The following is a 16308-nucleotide window of genomic DNA, read 5'->3' on the forward strand; positions in this document are numbered from 1 at the left end:
GTAAAGGAGGGAGTGCTGCATGGTAAGCAGGGAGCACCGTGTGGTAAAGCAGGGAGTACCACGCGGTAAACAGGGAGTACTGCGCGGTAAAGCAGGGAGTACTGAGTGGTAAAGCAGGGAGTACTGCATGGTAAGCAGGGAGCACTGCTCAGTAAAGCAGGGAGTACCGTGTGGTAAAGCAGGGAGTACTGAGCAGTAAAGCAGGGAGTACTGAGTGGTAAAACAGGGAGTACCGTGCGGTAAAGCAGGGAGCACCATGCAGTAAAGCAGGGAGCACTGCGTGCAAAGCAGGGAGTACTGCGCGGTAAAGGAGGGAGTGCTGCATGGTAAGCAGGGAGCACCGTGTGGTAAAGCAGGGAGTACTGCGTGGTAAAGCAGGGAGTACTGAGTGGTAAAGCAGGGAGCACTGCATGGTAAGCAGGGAGCACTGCTCAGTAAAGCAGGGAGCACCGTGCGGCACACCAGGCAGTACTGCTCAGTAATAAAACGGAAGGAGCTATTGTAACACGTAATCACTGGGAACTAGGCTGAGTGACAATCTCAAAGGTAGGCGAGGGCATGAGTCCGTTTATAGATCGTTCTTGGAATAATGCAGTGAGAGGGCCAGAGAGCAGCTTAGCGGTTATCAGGGGTTAGGGCTGGAGGCAGAGGGGTTGGGGGTTTAGAGCGCTTGTGGTAGCTGGGCATGCACGTGGGACATGAGAGGAAGCGCATAGGACTGTCTCACACTCACACACTCACACACATAGACACACACACACACACACACACACACAGTGTTCATCTTTTTTTGTTTAATGTCTTTATTTTATTTTGAGAGACAGAGACGGAGAGTGAGCGGTGGGCGGGCAGAGAGAGAGAGAGACAGAATCTGAAGCAGCTCCAGCTCTGATCCGTCAGCACAGAGCAGACCCGGGGCTCGAACCCACGGACTGTGAGGTCATGACCTCAACTGAAGTCACATGCTTACCAGCTGAGCCGCCCAGGCGCCCCCACCGCGTCCATCTTTGTCCCTGCGATTTGAGCTGTCATCTTCACGATACTAAATTTTGAGATCTGCATGTGTTTCTTTCTGGACTTTCTATTCTGTTCTGCAGCTGACTTCAGAGTGTGTCTGAAGATCTGGTGCAGAGAGTCTTGCCCATGGTTTTCTTTTCTTTTCCAGTGTTTGCCCGGCACTATTTGTATTTTTGTTTTTCCCATAAAAACTTCGGTATTAACTTTTCTAACTCCATAAAAACTGTATTTTATTGGGATTCCATTAGATTTATAAATTAACCAAAAGGGAACTGGTACCTGTGTGATGAGCCATTTTATCCAAGAACAGGGATGTCTTTCCATGAGCTTCAGTCCTTCAGGGGCATTTCACAGTTTTCTTCATACAGGTTTAATTCTTGTTGAGTTTAACTACTTAATCTCCTTGGTTGCTATTGTAATTGGGGTTTTCTGTATCCTTGTGTCTGCTAACCGGTCAGTGTCTGAGTTATAAGAAGGCTATTGGTTTCTCCTGCTACCTTCCTGGAATATTTTCTTGTATGAGTTAGTTTTATCGTTGGTTCTTTAGAAGTGTTCAAGAAGTACTCGTATATCATTTGTAAATTGATAGTGGTTTAGTTCTTTTCTAATACTTATGCTTCATTTGACTTTTCTTGTCTGATTGCATTGGCTAATACTTCCGACACAGAACTGAGTACTCACAGAGAGACCAGACATTCCTGCCGTCTTGTTACTCGGAGAGGAAATTCCTTACTATGCCTGCGTTTAGTGAGATGCAGGCTTTAGGACAAGGCACGTATAGAAGTGTCTCCCCACAGACTCTTCCCGCACATGTGCATCATGGCGTACACATTTATTAACATTCAACTTTGCATCCCTGGAGAAATCCCACTTGGTGATGATACATTATTTTCTTTATGTGGTGTTGCGTTCTGTTTACTAATACTTCCCTTAGTACTTTTGCATTAGTATTTATCAACAATACTGCTCTGCGGTTTTCTTTTTGTTTATACTGTTTTTATAAGATTGAGGTTTCAGTGTTACATTTGCATGTTTTCCTTCTTTTTCAGTGATCTGGATCAACTTATGAGATATTGGAACTATTGAGTCTTTGAAAATTTGCCAGCCCTTTCCTGTGAACCCTTCTGGGGCTGGGCCTTTCCTTGTGGGGAAGTTCCTTGACAATTTCTCAGTTTTTTTCTCTGGAAACTCTTCTGTTTATGTTTCCTGTCTCTACTGAGGTCAGTTTTGGTAATAGGTGTTTCTCCAGGCATTTCTCTCTTGTATCACATGTACTGGTTTCCTAGGACTTCTGTAATGAAGCTCCGCACTGGAGGGATTCCTGTCTCGGTGCTCAGAGGCCAGGGCTGAGTCAAGTGTCAGGCGGGCCACCTCCCCCGAAGCCCCCCGTCTGTAGGAGCCCTTCCTGGCCTCTCCCTGCTCCGGGGGTGCTGCCCGTCCCTGGCATTCCTTGGCTTGTGGACGCATCACCCCCTCTGTCTGTGCACACCTGACATCCTCCTCCTCCGTGTGCAGCCCCGGGGTCCCCGCTTTTTACCAAAACACCAGTCACGTTGGGTTAGGGGCTCACTCTCACCAAGAGAGCCGATTGTACTGATGACAACTCCGTTTCCAAATAAGGTCACGTCCTGAGGAGTCGGGGTGGTAGGACTTCAATATACCTGTTTTTTTTTGGATGGGGACGTAGTTCGACCCCTCACATCAATGTTTGCCAGTCTGTTAGCAGAGAAGTGTGCACACTAGTCCCAGGACTTTTAGGCATTTCTTCTCTTCCACTGGATGCTTTTCTTGTCATTTCTCATATTGCGTGTTTGAGCGTTCTCCTTTTTTTTTTTTATAGTTAGGTTAGTTGGTGGGTTGCCTATTTTGTTAATTAAAGAAATTAGGCTTTTGATTTATTAATTAGGTTGAGTGCTTTTCTGTCCCTCTACCTCATTAGTTTCTACTTTTATCTTTACTATTTAATTCCTCGCTTTCTTTCGGTTTGCTCTGCGGTTCTTCCTCTACTTGCATGAGCTGTGAATGTTACTCCTTTTTTCATTCTCTCATGTTTATTGATAAAAGTGTTCATAGTTACGAATCTCCCTTTGGTCAGTGCTTTAAGCATATCCCAAAGAGCCAGTCTTCCATACCTCCACTATCATTATTTTTTTTAAGTAAGGAATCTCAGTATTTCCTCTTTCACCCAAGAATTGTTTTACAGATTAAAAAATGTTTTTTTTCCAAGTGGAAGGGCCTTTTTGTTTTTCATTTTGTCAACAATTTCTAGTTGACAGTTCACTGTAATGTTTCTACTTTATGGAACTTACTGATTTTTTGATCGATTTAACCATGATTGATTTTTTGGTGAATGTTCCATGAATGCTTGCGAAGGTGCATCTGGGGCGCCGGGGGGCTCAGTCGGTTAAGGCTCTGACTCCCGCTCAGGTCATGATATCACTGTGGGTTCAAGCCCCGCGTCAGGCTCTGTGCTGACAGCTCAGAGCCTGGAGCCTACTTGGGATTCTGTGTCTCCCTCTCTCTCTGCTCCCCCCACCCCCAAAGGAATAAACGTTAAAAAAATAAGAGAAGGTGCGTCTGGAATCCTCCAGGCTTAGAGCTGTGTGTGCGCAGGTGTCGGCTCTCGGTCTGTAAGCCCCGCCTCCTGGCCTGTGTGTGGTTCTCCTGGGCCCTCCCCTGGTGGCCTGCGGTGTGTCCCTCACGGAGGAACCTGCTGGGCTGGGAGGAGAGCAGTTGGCTCGTGAATTCCAGCCGTGGCACCTCGGGGACGGCCACGGTGGTCCCGGGCCCCCTGACGGTGATGGTGCCGGGTGGGTGAAACAGGGTGCTGTTGACAATGACCACCAAACGCCGAATAGGAGCGAGGCAAGATTTTATTTACGGCCGGCCCAAACCTGACCTCCTGGTCTTAAGGAGAAAACCAGAGAATGGCCTTGAACAAAGGTATCAGGGCGCTTTTGCAGATTTCAGCCCTGCGGAATACGTCATTACCTAGTTAGCCAGCTACGTTCTATAGTAGCCTATTCTATTGTGATACGTAGACGCCAGTTTTGACGGAAAGCTATCCTGTTAAAGTTCTTTGTCTTGTAAAACGACCGATCATAGTTAAACACCTAAAACATGGCGAGGCGGTGACTATAGTGACTTTTTACATTTAGGCTGTGCCTTGGCGCGATCTTAGACAAAGGAGTCGGGAGTGTTGGCAACAAGTTATCTATTTAGCAAGCCGACGAAGTTACAGAATCCAGATGAGGCAGTCAGTGATTTCTAATAACTCTAATGCGGAACCACATAGGCTATGAACTGTGAGTTTAAGATGAACTTATATACAGTGAGCTTTCTGATACCTTATAGGCCGACCTATAACAGTGGGGGCACCAGCACCGGGCTGCTGGAGACCGTCTGACGCGCATCTCCCAGCCTGAGGCTCTTCCTGTCCTGTGTCCCCACCTTCATCCTTGACAGGTGTCCCCCAGTAAGCCTCCTGCGACTCCAACTCCTGCTCGGGGGGCCCACGCTGGTGCGGTCTGTCCCGCCCGCGGCAAGGCGGTCCTGGCTCCGTCACCGGCCGCCTCCACGACTCCTGGTAAGCTGCAAGTTTTTGCCTCATAAAGGCGGTCGCTGTGTTATTTGCTGTGTAACTTATTTTTGTTGGGAATTGGGTCTTGGTTGCATTAAAAAGTTCTTAGTTACGTGCGTATTGGAATGTTTGCTATGTGATGTGTGTTCTTTGCTCTTCTGTTTTTGCTGTTTTTCTTAAAATACTTGTATTTTTATTCTCATGATTCCCTCTGTTCTTATACTTAAAAAAATTTTTTTAAAACAAAAAAATTATTTTAGAGAGAGCGCACGAGCAGGAGAGGGGGCAGAGGGAGAGAGAAAGAATCTTAAGCAGACTCCATGCGCAGCACGGAGCCCGACCCGGGGCTCAATCCCAAGACCCTGGCATCCTGACCTGAGCTGAAGTCAAGACCGAGCCAGCAGCCGCGCCCCCGTGTCTCCTGGGTTTTAGTGCCTCGCTTTGCTGTGGGGGAGGGGCTTCGTACCGTCCGAGTGTGTTGATTTGCTCATTCCGGTTTTGTGGTGCCTCAGGATAGTCCTCCTTTCTCCTGTTCGCTTTGTGGGTTTGGTGCCTTGATGGGACTGGGGTCCGTCGGGTGGGGAGGCTGGCGGGGGGCGTGGGAGGGGTTGTGCCTCCTCCGGAGTTGCGGGTCTTTTTTTTCTAACGGGACCTGCACCTTCCCCTTTTCACTCCTTTTTGCCTTTGCCCCGAATCCCTTTAGAAGGCGCCTCTGCCCTGTGCTTGCTCCTACTTCTCTTGACGCTTTGCCTTTGAAAAATGCACAGTAAGTTGCGCCTGCTTCTAAGAGCGAGCACGGTTAGTGCCCAGATGAGAGCCCCCCCATTCCAGAATTAGGGGGTCAGAGCTGTTCCTGGGCTGCTCTTACTCGGAGTGGAGCCACCACCCGCTGGGATGCCCTTCCTCTTTCTCTTCTTTCCTCTCCTACCCTTGCTCGGAAATCGGGCATTCCCGGGGCGCCCGGGGGGCCCAGTCGGTTAAGTGTCCGGCTTCGGCTTGGGTCATGATCTCACAGTTCGTGGGTTCGAGCCCCGCATCGGGCTCTGTGCTGACAGTTCAGAGCCTGGAACCTGCTTTGGATTCTGTGTCTCCCTCTCTCTCTGCCCCTCCTCTTCTAACACTGTCTCTCAAAAATAAATAAAAAACATTAAAAAAATTTTTTTTTTTTTGAAATCGGGCATTCCCGGCCTTCGGTCCCAGTGGCTTCCGAGTGGTTTTGTTCGTTCTTGGTGTTCCGCATGGATTCTAGCAGGCGGCCGCTGGGGCCTGGGTGACAGGCCGGGCAGCTTCCCTCCCCCCAGCAGCCCCAGAGTCTGCTCAGGGCAGTGTCCTCGGTTTCTTCGCTGTGAGGGATCTTCATGTCCTTCTCACAGGCTTCTGAATCGGCCGTCCGGTTTTCTGTGGTTGTTCATCTGTGAATTTTCCTCTGCTGACTGCAGGGCCCTTTCTCTCCCTGATTTGCAGGAAGCCCTTCCAGTGTGGAAGAATCTGGACGCCCCAGACCCTCCCCAGGCTTGTGGTCGTGGCTGGATTTGCTGATGGGGCTTGGGGCCGGCTTAGTGGTGTGTCCCATTTGGGGACCCATTGTCCCAGGGGGACTCGGGGACCCCGAGCTCCCCTCGCAGGGCAGGCGGAGGCCCGAGGAGGGGGTGCGGAGGACAAGATACGAATGTGCATGGGGGCGGGGCCCCCCTCTGGTGTGGGGTCCTTCTGAGGAAAGCACCCTGGTGACAAATGTCAGTGTATGCAGCTTTGCAGCATGTGAGGCCATTTGCATAAATATTGTTTGCAAAAAGCAATTAGCGGTTCATTTACATGCAGCCAAGTAGCAATTTGCACTTTTTTCCGGGAGCAATCGCTTTGCCTGCGTGCACAAATTTGATGCCTGGCACCGGCCTTCTCACAGTGGGCCTGATAATTTATTTTTGGTTCTTCTCTTGCCTTCCTCGGACAATAACATTTGTCTCCTAAAATAAGAAGTGTGAAACGAAGGGCAGAAGTTTCCTGAACTTGCACTCCCCCCTCCTCAGCCCTGTCCCGGCCCCCCTCCCCAGGCGGATGCTCGGGGACAGCAGATACCGGAGTGAGTGGGGACACGTGGCCCCTGGGCAGGGAGCCGGAGTCCCCGGGGTGCGGCTCTCCAGGGGCAGAAAGGGCACAGAGCCCCCTCCATGCCCGCCCCCCGGCCGGCTCTCCCCCGCACCCTGCCCCTGCCGCTCCCCCCTGGCGAGCACCTCCTCCTTCTGACTCCATTGGGCCACCCGCTCCCCGAAGCCCTCCGTCGGGACCTGTACAAACTGTTTTCTCGACTCCTTTAATCAGCGCACCCGTCAGTGAGCTCCCTCCCCCCTCCCCCATCGTGGGTCAGGCTGCGGTGAGGACGGATCTGCCTGTACGGGGACCACTAACTGTGGGGTCGGATCTGCCTGTACGGGGACCACTAACTGTGGGGTCTTAGTTCAAAGAGACGGGCAGCGTGCAGGCTTCCAGTGGCCCCGGGGGACTGAACAGCCCCCGTGCCCAGGCGGCATCAAGAATGTCAGCCAGGCCGCCGCTTTCCCGGCTCTGAGTTGAGTCTTAGAGCTGCAGGCCGCTCGAGGGGCAGGGAGAGGCTGTCGCAGCGGCGGGGACCGTGGGCTGGACTCTGCCCGAGACAGTGACCGGCGGGGGAGGGCACGGCAGAGTGTGGCCAGGAGGAAGAGGGGCCTGATCGGCATGAAAAGTGGGGACTTGCGGCTTAGCAGGATTCTTTGCTAAAACTGGACTCAGCTGGCCAAGGAGGAGGCATGTTTGTGAAGGAGGGGTCCTTGTCACCCCCAAGGTCATGGCCAACAGACACAGCAGGTGCCCCCCAAGGCAGCACCTGGCTGGTGTCACAGCCAGGCGTGGCGTCACCCAGTTTCCAGGAAGGCCCCCACCAGGAGAGACGCAGGGCCCCCAGAAGAGAACTGGGGAACTGAAGGAGCCGGCCCCGCAGGGGGTCAGCCAGCCTTCCGGAGAAACAAGGAGAGGCCTAGAAATCAAATATGTCTCCCGAGATGGGCTAATGGAGGACGGACAGGCCACGCGGGAGGGAACGAGCTGGGAGCGGCACGCGGGGTGGAGTCGGGAGGCACAGGTGCCCCGAGGCGTGCAGACAGGCCCCGAAGTCCCTGCACCCATCTGCCAGGGTTCCAGGAGGCGGTGCGGGCGGCGGGGGGCTCTGTGGGCTTTGCCGGGGCTCGATGCCCACGCCGGCCCCACTGGGTGCCAAGCAGTTAGGCACAGACCAGCGGAACCCAGACTGGCTCCCTGACCCACCAGAGAAAATCCTGAGGGCTTCCTGGGGGCAGCGGGGGGGGGGCACATCCAGATTATCAAAAAGGAGTGGGGGCAGATTGACACCTGTCTTCTCAGCGTTGCGGGGGCACATCAGGACACCGGAATCTTCCCAGTTCGAGGCGAAATCCTGACAACCTGTGGTTTCTGTGTGAGTGAAGGTGAGGACACTGAGCTCCCATAGTCCCCGCAAGGCGCTCCCCGGGGGGAAGAGAGGGGAGCCCAGGGCTGGCAGTGCCGGGTGCCATTGGTGGGACCTATGAAGTGCCGTCTTCGGGCGAGCCCGTGGACCCTCTCGCGGCAGGGCGGAGCGTCGGGGCTGCGCCTCGGGGCGTCAGGTCCGGAGCGCCAGCGGGGGCTGCCTCTGCCGCCCCCAGGTCACAGCAGGCGGCCTGCAGCCTCTCCGGGTCCGGGCTCTCGCGCACGCATTCAACAACTAGCCATACTTTTTATGCATAAAGGCAGGATAATTCTACACGCGTCACTTTGCGGTTGGCCTTTAAATTTAACTCGGTGGCAGATAACCGTCCAGCCGGGCCACAGCCTGCCTCCTGCCTGACGGCTGCGCCTCCCACCGCAGGGGCAGAGTTCAATTTTTAAGAGTTTGTTTGTCTGTTTGTTTTGAGAGAGAGGGATGGGGAGAGAGTCCCGAGCAGGCTCTGCGCTGTCGGGACAGAGCCAGACACGGGCTGGACGCTTAACCCACGAGCCCCCGGCACCGCTCTCTGGTCGATGACGTTCTGCTTATTTCCAGCTTCGGAAACGCGTGCACAGACCTTTGTCACGGACCCTCGTGACCCTGTGTCCTCAGGAGGGAAGCGGCTCTCCTGCGCCACAGCTCCCGAGGAGGGCGGAGCGGGGGGCAGCGGATGCGGCGGGCGGGCCACCTCGGGCCCCCCCCCCCCCGGGAGCACACGTGGCCAACCTCCAACCTCGCAAAGCTCCCGACTTTCATTCTCGCTGTGATTTGCTTCTTCGCAGGCGGGAGACACGGAGCGTCTTTGATATTCGTGCCTGCGTGTCCTCTTCGTGAATTATCCCTTCGCCCTTTATCCCTTCAATTTGCCGGAGCTCATTTGTACTTTTGGGGGATTAAACCAGGCCTGTTTGCGTGGGTTGCAAATATTTTCACTCAATCAGTGTTTGTCCTGTGACTTTGATGCTAACGTGTTTTGCCTTTGAGGATTTACGGCTGGCTACGGTTTAGTCTTTCTGTCTTTTTCTTTGTTGTTACTGGACTCCCCGTCTTGCTTAAAATTATGCAAATAGACTCTCACGTTTTTTTCTATTAATTTTTTTTTGTCTTGCTTCCTGGCCTTTTAAAACACGACGAGCTTATTTTCGTTTTGGTCTGAGGTGTGGGCTCAGGGTGTCTTCCTTCCGACGGGTCAGTGGCAGCCCCAGCCTCGTGGACGGAGCCCTCCCTCCCCCAGGACAGAGAGCTTTTCCCAGACCAGTTCCCACGTGCACTTGGACCGGGTTTTGTCCATTCTGCTGCCTTTTCCTGTTTGCCACGTCTGTGTCTGCTGGTGGCACGGCCTCGCGGTGAGCCCTGACCGGCAAACACTCCAGGGAGCCTCGCCTTCACACCCTAAAACAGCTAGTCTGCTCACTAAGAACAGGCATTTGGTTGGTGTCCCTTGGAAAGGACTGGCGTCTTGGAGGCGGGTAGACGCGCCACCCAGGCCTCCAGTCGCTCGCCGTGCACTGACTCCATGTGCTCCAGCGATGCCGTGTCCCTCTCGTCTGGACGCCACCTGTCATGTCCAGGGTCTCGCAGCCAGAGTGGGGTCCATGGTCAGAGAAGCTGTGAAGACCGACGCGGAGCCCCGGCAGGACCGAGGTGCCCCCTCCCTGCCCCGCTGGCGGCCGCCAGCTGCACCTCCCGCGAGCTCGGGTGTCCGGGGCGGCTGGAGGCTGCCGCCTCTTCCCGGGGAGGCACCACCTTGGGACGACTCAGAAGGGCCGGTGCTGTGGGATCAGCCAGGCTTATGCTGTCTCTGCGTTGTCAGGCGGCTCAGTCCTGCTGCTCTTGGTCACTTCACACGTGTTGTTCCCGGAGGACCCCCCCCCGCCCCGCATCCTGCCCCCGGAGCCCGAAGCCCAGCCTCTGTTTCCCAGAAATGAAGGCGGGCAGGTCCAGGACGTGGGCGCTAACTCAGGCTGTTGTCTGTGGGCCCCCGGTGGGCTCCTTGGCAGTGTCTCATCTTGGGGCTGACAGGGCAGGGGAAGGAAATGCGCGGGGTCAGTGCCCCAGTTTGGGAGCTTGACAGGTGGGGGGACGCAGAAGTGCTGGAGGGGACGTGCTTTCCTCCTCTGCTTTCCTGGCGCGCAGCCCCCCAGCAGGGCCCGGCTCAGCCTGCTTCCCGGGGGCCAGCTCAGAAACCGGGGGCCGCAGGTGCCGGCGACCCCAGGGCCACGAAAATGCCCCCGCCCGTTAAAGGCAAGCGGCCGCCTGGGGATCAGTCCTGGGGCTCCGCAGCAAACCCCTGGTTCTGGGCGGTTCTGGGCGGTTCTGGACAGGCCGCACGGGGTGACTGTGCCTCAGCCTCACAGGCATGCTCTGCGTGCGGTCTGTCTGCAGTTCTTCTCTTCGCCTAGGACACCAGCTGGGGTGGTTAGGGCCCACCCTGGTGACTTTATTTTGACTTGATCACCTCTGTAAGGATCGTCCCTATTTCCAAATAAGGTCACATTTTGAGGTACTGGGGGCCTAGGACTTCAACAATTCTTTTCTGGGTTCAACCCTTAGCATCTTGCCTGATGGTGAGGCAATGGTCCCTGCAGGGCACACAGCCCCTGCGGGGGGGGGGGGTCTGCCGCACTCCCTGTGGGCAGTGGGACCGATGACGCGTTAGGTCACAGGGGACCGTGGCACCCAGAGAGGACGCCCCTGTGTGGGATGGAGTGTGCGGCCGTGTCCTGATGGCAGAGAGCAACAGAGGTGGGCGCTCGGCTGGGTGTCGCAGGGGACAGACAGCATCGGAGGGAGTGACCCCGGATGAGCCCAGGCAGCCCCTCGCCCCCCACGATGTCACGGTCCACTGCAGGAAAGGTCCCTTTTGCAGACCTGAGCCAGGCGACAGACCCAGAACCCACTGGCTGGAGGACAGGCCGAGGGGCAGGCGGACAGGCGGGCCGCACCGAGCCCGTGTTTGGGTGCTGACTTCCCGTCCTTCTCGGAGGGCGTCTCCGCCATTGCTCAGGCTCCTTGGAGGGAGGGAGACGCCCACACATCTCCAGGGCGGTTTGGCTTTGAGCGGAGGTTAGCACCGGCGACACCCAGGCAGACCGAGCTCCAGGCTCCGGGCCACAGTGGGTCACCTGTGGTCGTTTGCCGGGTTCTGAGTGTATAAATCTCTGGAAATGTAGACACATAGCTGGAGAAATCTGCACTTGTTTCCTGGAGGGAAAGGCCAGTCCGAGCGCCTGGCAGCAATGCCCGCGCCCGCCGAGAGGGGAAGCCATCTCGAGTCCGGCAGGGAGTGCCGGGGCCAGAGCCGCTTCAGAGCAAGGGGGGTGGGGGGTCCCCACATCCCCACGGAGTCACCCGCCTGGCGCCTGCATGAGCTGGGCACGTTCGATAGGGGATGAGGCTGCCCGCACGCGGAAGCAGGAGCCGCAGCCCCCTTGCACAGGAGCGACCTGCCCCGCGCACCCCATTCAGCAGTCAGCCTGGCACACGTGCATTCCCGCCCACCAGAAACGGTTTGCCGTCCTGTGCGAGGAGCAGCAGGGTCCCGCCCCAGGGCCGTGCTGACTCTCCTGTCCGCTGTCGCGACTGGAAGGGACCCAGCCATCGGGACGCACTCCACACCGTCACGCTGGTCCGCCGTGTCGGCGGCAGCGTTCCCGCCTGACTGCCAGGCACAAGAAGTGGCAAGGTCGTTGGAGGCCTTGTGAAGATGCAGGAGCTCTACGGGACTCAGGACCCCACCACACCGGGACCTTCAGGCCGGTCGCTGGGACGTCGTCTATGAAGAAAGGAACAGGTCGCCGCGTTCTGCCCCTGCCGCCACCAAGCAGGGAGACTCCGTGGTTCTGAGGCGGCTGGTCCCTCCTCTGCGTGTCCTGAGTGACACACCTGACCGAGTGACATGGAGGCTGCCGGCTGGATCGGGTCCCGGAACAGGACAAGGCCCTGTGGAAACGCGCAGCTGTGGTATGAGCGGCCCGTGGGACGCACAAAGGAGCGGATTTTATGCCTGCGGTGTTGCAGGTATTTATGGTGGAGAAGATGCTACGTCATCGCAATGCAGACCCTGGGGTTCTGCAGCCAGACCCTGCCAGCTACAGAGAAGAACCGAATACCACCGTGCGACAGCGCCCCGCCTGCGGGGGGCCCTGCAGCGGGGCATCAGCGGACCACACCGTCACAACTGGCCAACACGAGCTGGGTTCTGTCTGACCCACCAAAGCACAAGCTCTCGGCCACCCGTGAGAACGGACACGTGGGCCAGGACGAGGGATCACAGCAGAAAGTCAAGGTGAGCTGCAGGAGCAGGGTTCTGCGGCCTTTACCTGAGAACCCTCACAAGAGAAAGGTTTGTGGGACAGAGCAGAGCCCCATCTCTGGTTCTGGCCCTGAAGGCAGAGGCGACCCGAAATGTTCCCGAAGGGGAGAGCTTTGGAGGAGCTGTTCCCAAATCAGAGGCACTTCCTCCGTGCGGCGTGTGGGTCTGGGCCGCTCAGGGCTGCAGGGAAGGCTGTGCCGGGCACACCCGCTCCGGACAGAGGCCCTTCCTCCTCCAGCTGCCAGGCACGGCGGCTGCCATCTGCCCACAGCCACCACTCTCTCTGGAAACCGCCCTCTGCCACAGGAAGCCGCTTCACCCAACAAAACTCATCCTCCCCGAGGCCACAGCCCTGGACTGGAAGTGTGAGAGGACAGGTATGGTCTCCTTGCGTCAGCCTGGGACGTTTCCCAGTGACGTCTGACTCGCAGAAGCCCCCACCGGGGGGCTGTTCCAGCCTCTCCCCGCGCCCGGTTCTGGGTCCTGCTTCATCACGTGTGTTGCTGCACGTAAATTTCAGAGTCTCAAGTCCATTTCCCAGGAAGCTGACCTAAGACACCAGAGAGAGGGTGTTGAAATTTTTTTAAAGTACTTTTTATTTTTGAGAGAGAGAGAGAGAGAGAGAGACAGAGCGCAAGTGGGGAAGGCACAGAGAGAGGGAGACACAGCATCCGAAGCAGGCTCCATGCTCAGAGCTGTCAGCACAGAGTCCCGATGCAGGGCCTGAACTCACGGACTGGGAGATCATGACCTGAGCAGAAGTCAGACGCTGAACCAACTGAGCCATCCCGGCACCCCGAGTGTTGAATTTTGTATGTTTATCTTATATCTAGTCATTGTACAAAATTGCAGATTCTAATATTTTTTGTAGAGAATCTACTTTTTTTTTAAGTTTTTTTTTTTTTGAGAGAGAGTAGCAGGAGGGTCAGACAGAGAGAGAGAGGGAGAGAGAGAAAGAGAATGTCAAGCAGGTTCACACTGTCAGCACAGAGCCTGACGTGGGGTTTGAACTCGGAACTGTGAGATCATGACCTGAGCTGAAATCAAGAGTCAGACGCTTAACTGACTGAGCCCCGCAGGCGCCCCTCAGATATACCGCATATTTTAATTTCTTGACTTGTTTCATTAGGTAGAATTGCCAAACAAATTGTCAGTAATGGCTGTAATCAGAGAATTTGCATCTTTTTCCTGATTAAAGTAGCTGTGGATTTTTGATACTGTTTTAAGGTAGTCTTTATCATATTTAGGCAATTTTCTCCCTGTTTTGCAAAGTTGTTTTTTTTTTAAAATAATGAATAGCCATTCAATTGTATGAAATGCCTTTTAGGTATCTCTTGACAGAAAGAAACCCTGGATTTTTCTCCTTTATTTGTTAAGGTGATAAACTGTTGATAGTTTTCATAAAGCCAAGCTATTCTTGATTTGTAATCAATATAACTGGTGCATGTTTAAAATTTTCTTGTCACGTTGAGTTGTTTTCAATATGACAATATTTTAAAATCTCTTGCTACTTTTTTTTAGTGTTTTTATTTATTTTTGAGAGAGAGAGAGAGAGAGAGAGAGAGAGAGACAGCATGAGCAGGGGAGGGTCAGAGAGAAAAGGAGACACAGAATCAGAAGCAGGCTCCAGGCTCTGAGCTGTCAGCACAGAGCTCGATACCGGGCTCAAATCCACCAACCGTGAGATCATGACCTGAGCCGAAGCTGGACGCTTAACTGACTGAGCCCCCCAGGCGACCCTCTTGCTACTTTCTTTGCCTCACTCTTCTAATGGGGTTTTAGCATTAATGTAATGCTGACTTTTAAGAAAAGAATTTTTAAAAAATGAGTTTTCTGTATTTATATAGGGTATTCCCTGACTTTTGAAAGTTAAATAGGACTCCTCTCTAAAAATTCCAGGGTATGGGGCACCTGTGTGGCTCAGTCAGTTGGGAATCCGACTTTGGCTCAGGTCCTGATTTCACAGTCTGTGGGTTCAAGCCCTGTGTTGGGCTCTGTGCTGACAGCTCGGAACCTGGAGCCTGATTCAGATTCTGTGTCTCCCTCTCTCTCTTCCCCTTCCCCACTTACACTCTGTCTCTCTTTCTCAAAATAAAATAAAGACATAAGAAATTTTTTAAAATGCCAGGGTCTTGTGCCTTTTAAAATGTAGACATTTCATAATCTTTCCAGTTTACCCTAGAGTTTTCCCATTGGCTGCTTCCTTCTTCATTGTCATGGTCTCGTTTGTTTTAGCCAAACCCTCAGGTGTAATAGACATGTTCAAATTCATCAACCTACCAGACAGTGGGTGCCGGGATTTCTCCTCTTGCCCAAGGTGAGTGTGGGTGTGTGGGAGCTGGGTTTCCTCAGTGGGCACCTTCGGTGGGATGGGGGTCCCCGTCACAGCAGGAACTCTGGGTGAATTCTCCAGAAAACTGGTCTTCAATGTATGCTTTCACGTGACTGCAAACAGAAGGTGCAATTCACAGAAGACTTACCACAAATAGTGGCAAGTGTAAGAAGGGATGTTCAGCCTCGTGATGATAAGACAGAATTTTAAAATTGGCACTTCTCAGTTTTGGAGAAGGTGTCTAGGACACGGCTGTGAGGGTGAATTTGTGCACCATTTTTAGAGACCAGTTGGGCAATTTCTGTTAACACTTACCACGTGCCTACCCTATGATGCCGCATTTCCTGTTCTAAGACTTTCCCTTCTGAGAAATACCTGCACAAGTACACGAGCCCATGTGCATAAGGGGGTCCACTCCACAGCATTTGAAATGGCAAATAGTGGGGGAACTAAACATCCATTCAAAGAGAAACAGTTAAGCAAATTGTGGAATCATCATTATTATAGAGTGTTATGCAGTTATTAAGAAGAATAAAATAGATCTTTATGTGCAAGCAGGGAATAATGTCCGTGACGTGTTGTGGAATAAAAGAATCAACCTGCACAGTGGTGTGTGCCGTACGAAGCCTTTGTGTGAGTTGTGTGTGTTTGTGTGCGTCTAGTTGCCCGGCAAAATATCTAGAAGTGTGGTCGCTCCTGCTGGTGTGACAGGGTGGGGTGGGGGGTGAGGACACTTTATCTTTTTATTTAATCTATATATATACTGCTTGACTTTAAAAAAAGGCAGGTATTACTTTGGCAATAAAAAAGATGTTTTAGTGCTTGCAACACAAATGCTGATGTAATTTTAAACCATTTGGCAATTTCTTTCAGAAAGAGCAATACTAGAGCCTCCTCACTCTGGGAATTGGACTGAACGTGACTTAGTCTTAAAGGGAAGTAGACAAGGCATTAATTCTATTAATTAATGCGTCAGCAGATTCCGTCTCAGCGAAGGCTGTCTTAATGAGGTGCTCAGGGCATTCATTATTTATCTTACAAATACCAACTCAGGGCCCTGCTTGCGTCAGGCGGTATAACAGATGTCCCCGCTGAGGGTGAGGTGCTGGAGAAACGCAAATACAGCTCACAGACTGCTCCCTCCTCCCTACACCAGGCCTCAACCCCCCGCCCCCAGCGCAGATGCCCTCGACCATCCCCCTGACCCCCAACTCCTCCACTCTGTCTCTTTCTCCCACGACTCACACTCCAGGACCCCTGCAAAAAAAAAAAATCGTTCAGGTCTGGACTGCAACCTCACTCCCACCCAGCGCTGTGGGCATCTCTCCTCCCTCCTGGATCGCTCTGCTTTCTTTCCTAAGGCTCACGGGGCACAGGGGCCACAGCCTATGTGAGGCCCACCCAGAGAGCTCCTGGTCCTGATAACGGCGGAGTCCGGGCTCCGTACGCGGACCTGTCACCACGCCGGTTCTCTCCAGCGTTTCCGCCCCGCGCCCGCACCCCCGCACCCCTGCCCCAGCGCGAGCCCCGCGCCCCGCGCCCCGCCC

Source organism: Suricata suricatta, chromosome 9, assembly GCF_006229205.1.
Source record: "Suricata suricatta isolate VVHF042 chromosome 9, meerkat_22Aug2017_6uvM2_HiC, whole genome shotgun sequence".
In the NCBI taxonomy this organism is placed as follows: domain Eukaryota; kingdom Metazoa; phylum Chordata; class Mammalia; order Carnivora; family Herpestidae; genus Suricata; species Suricata suricatta.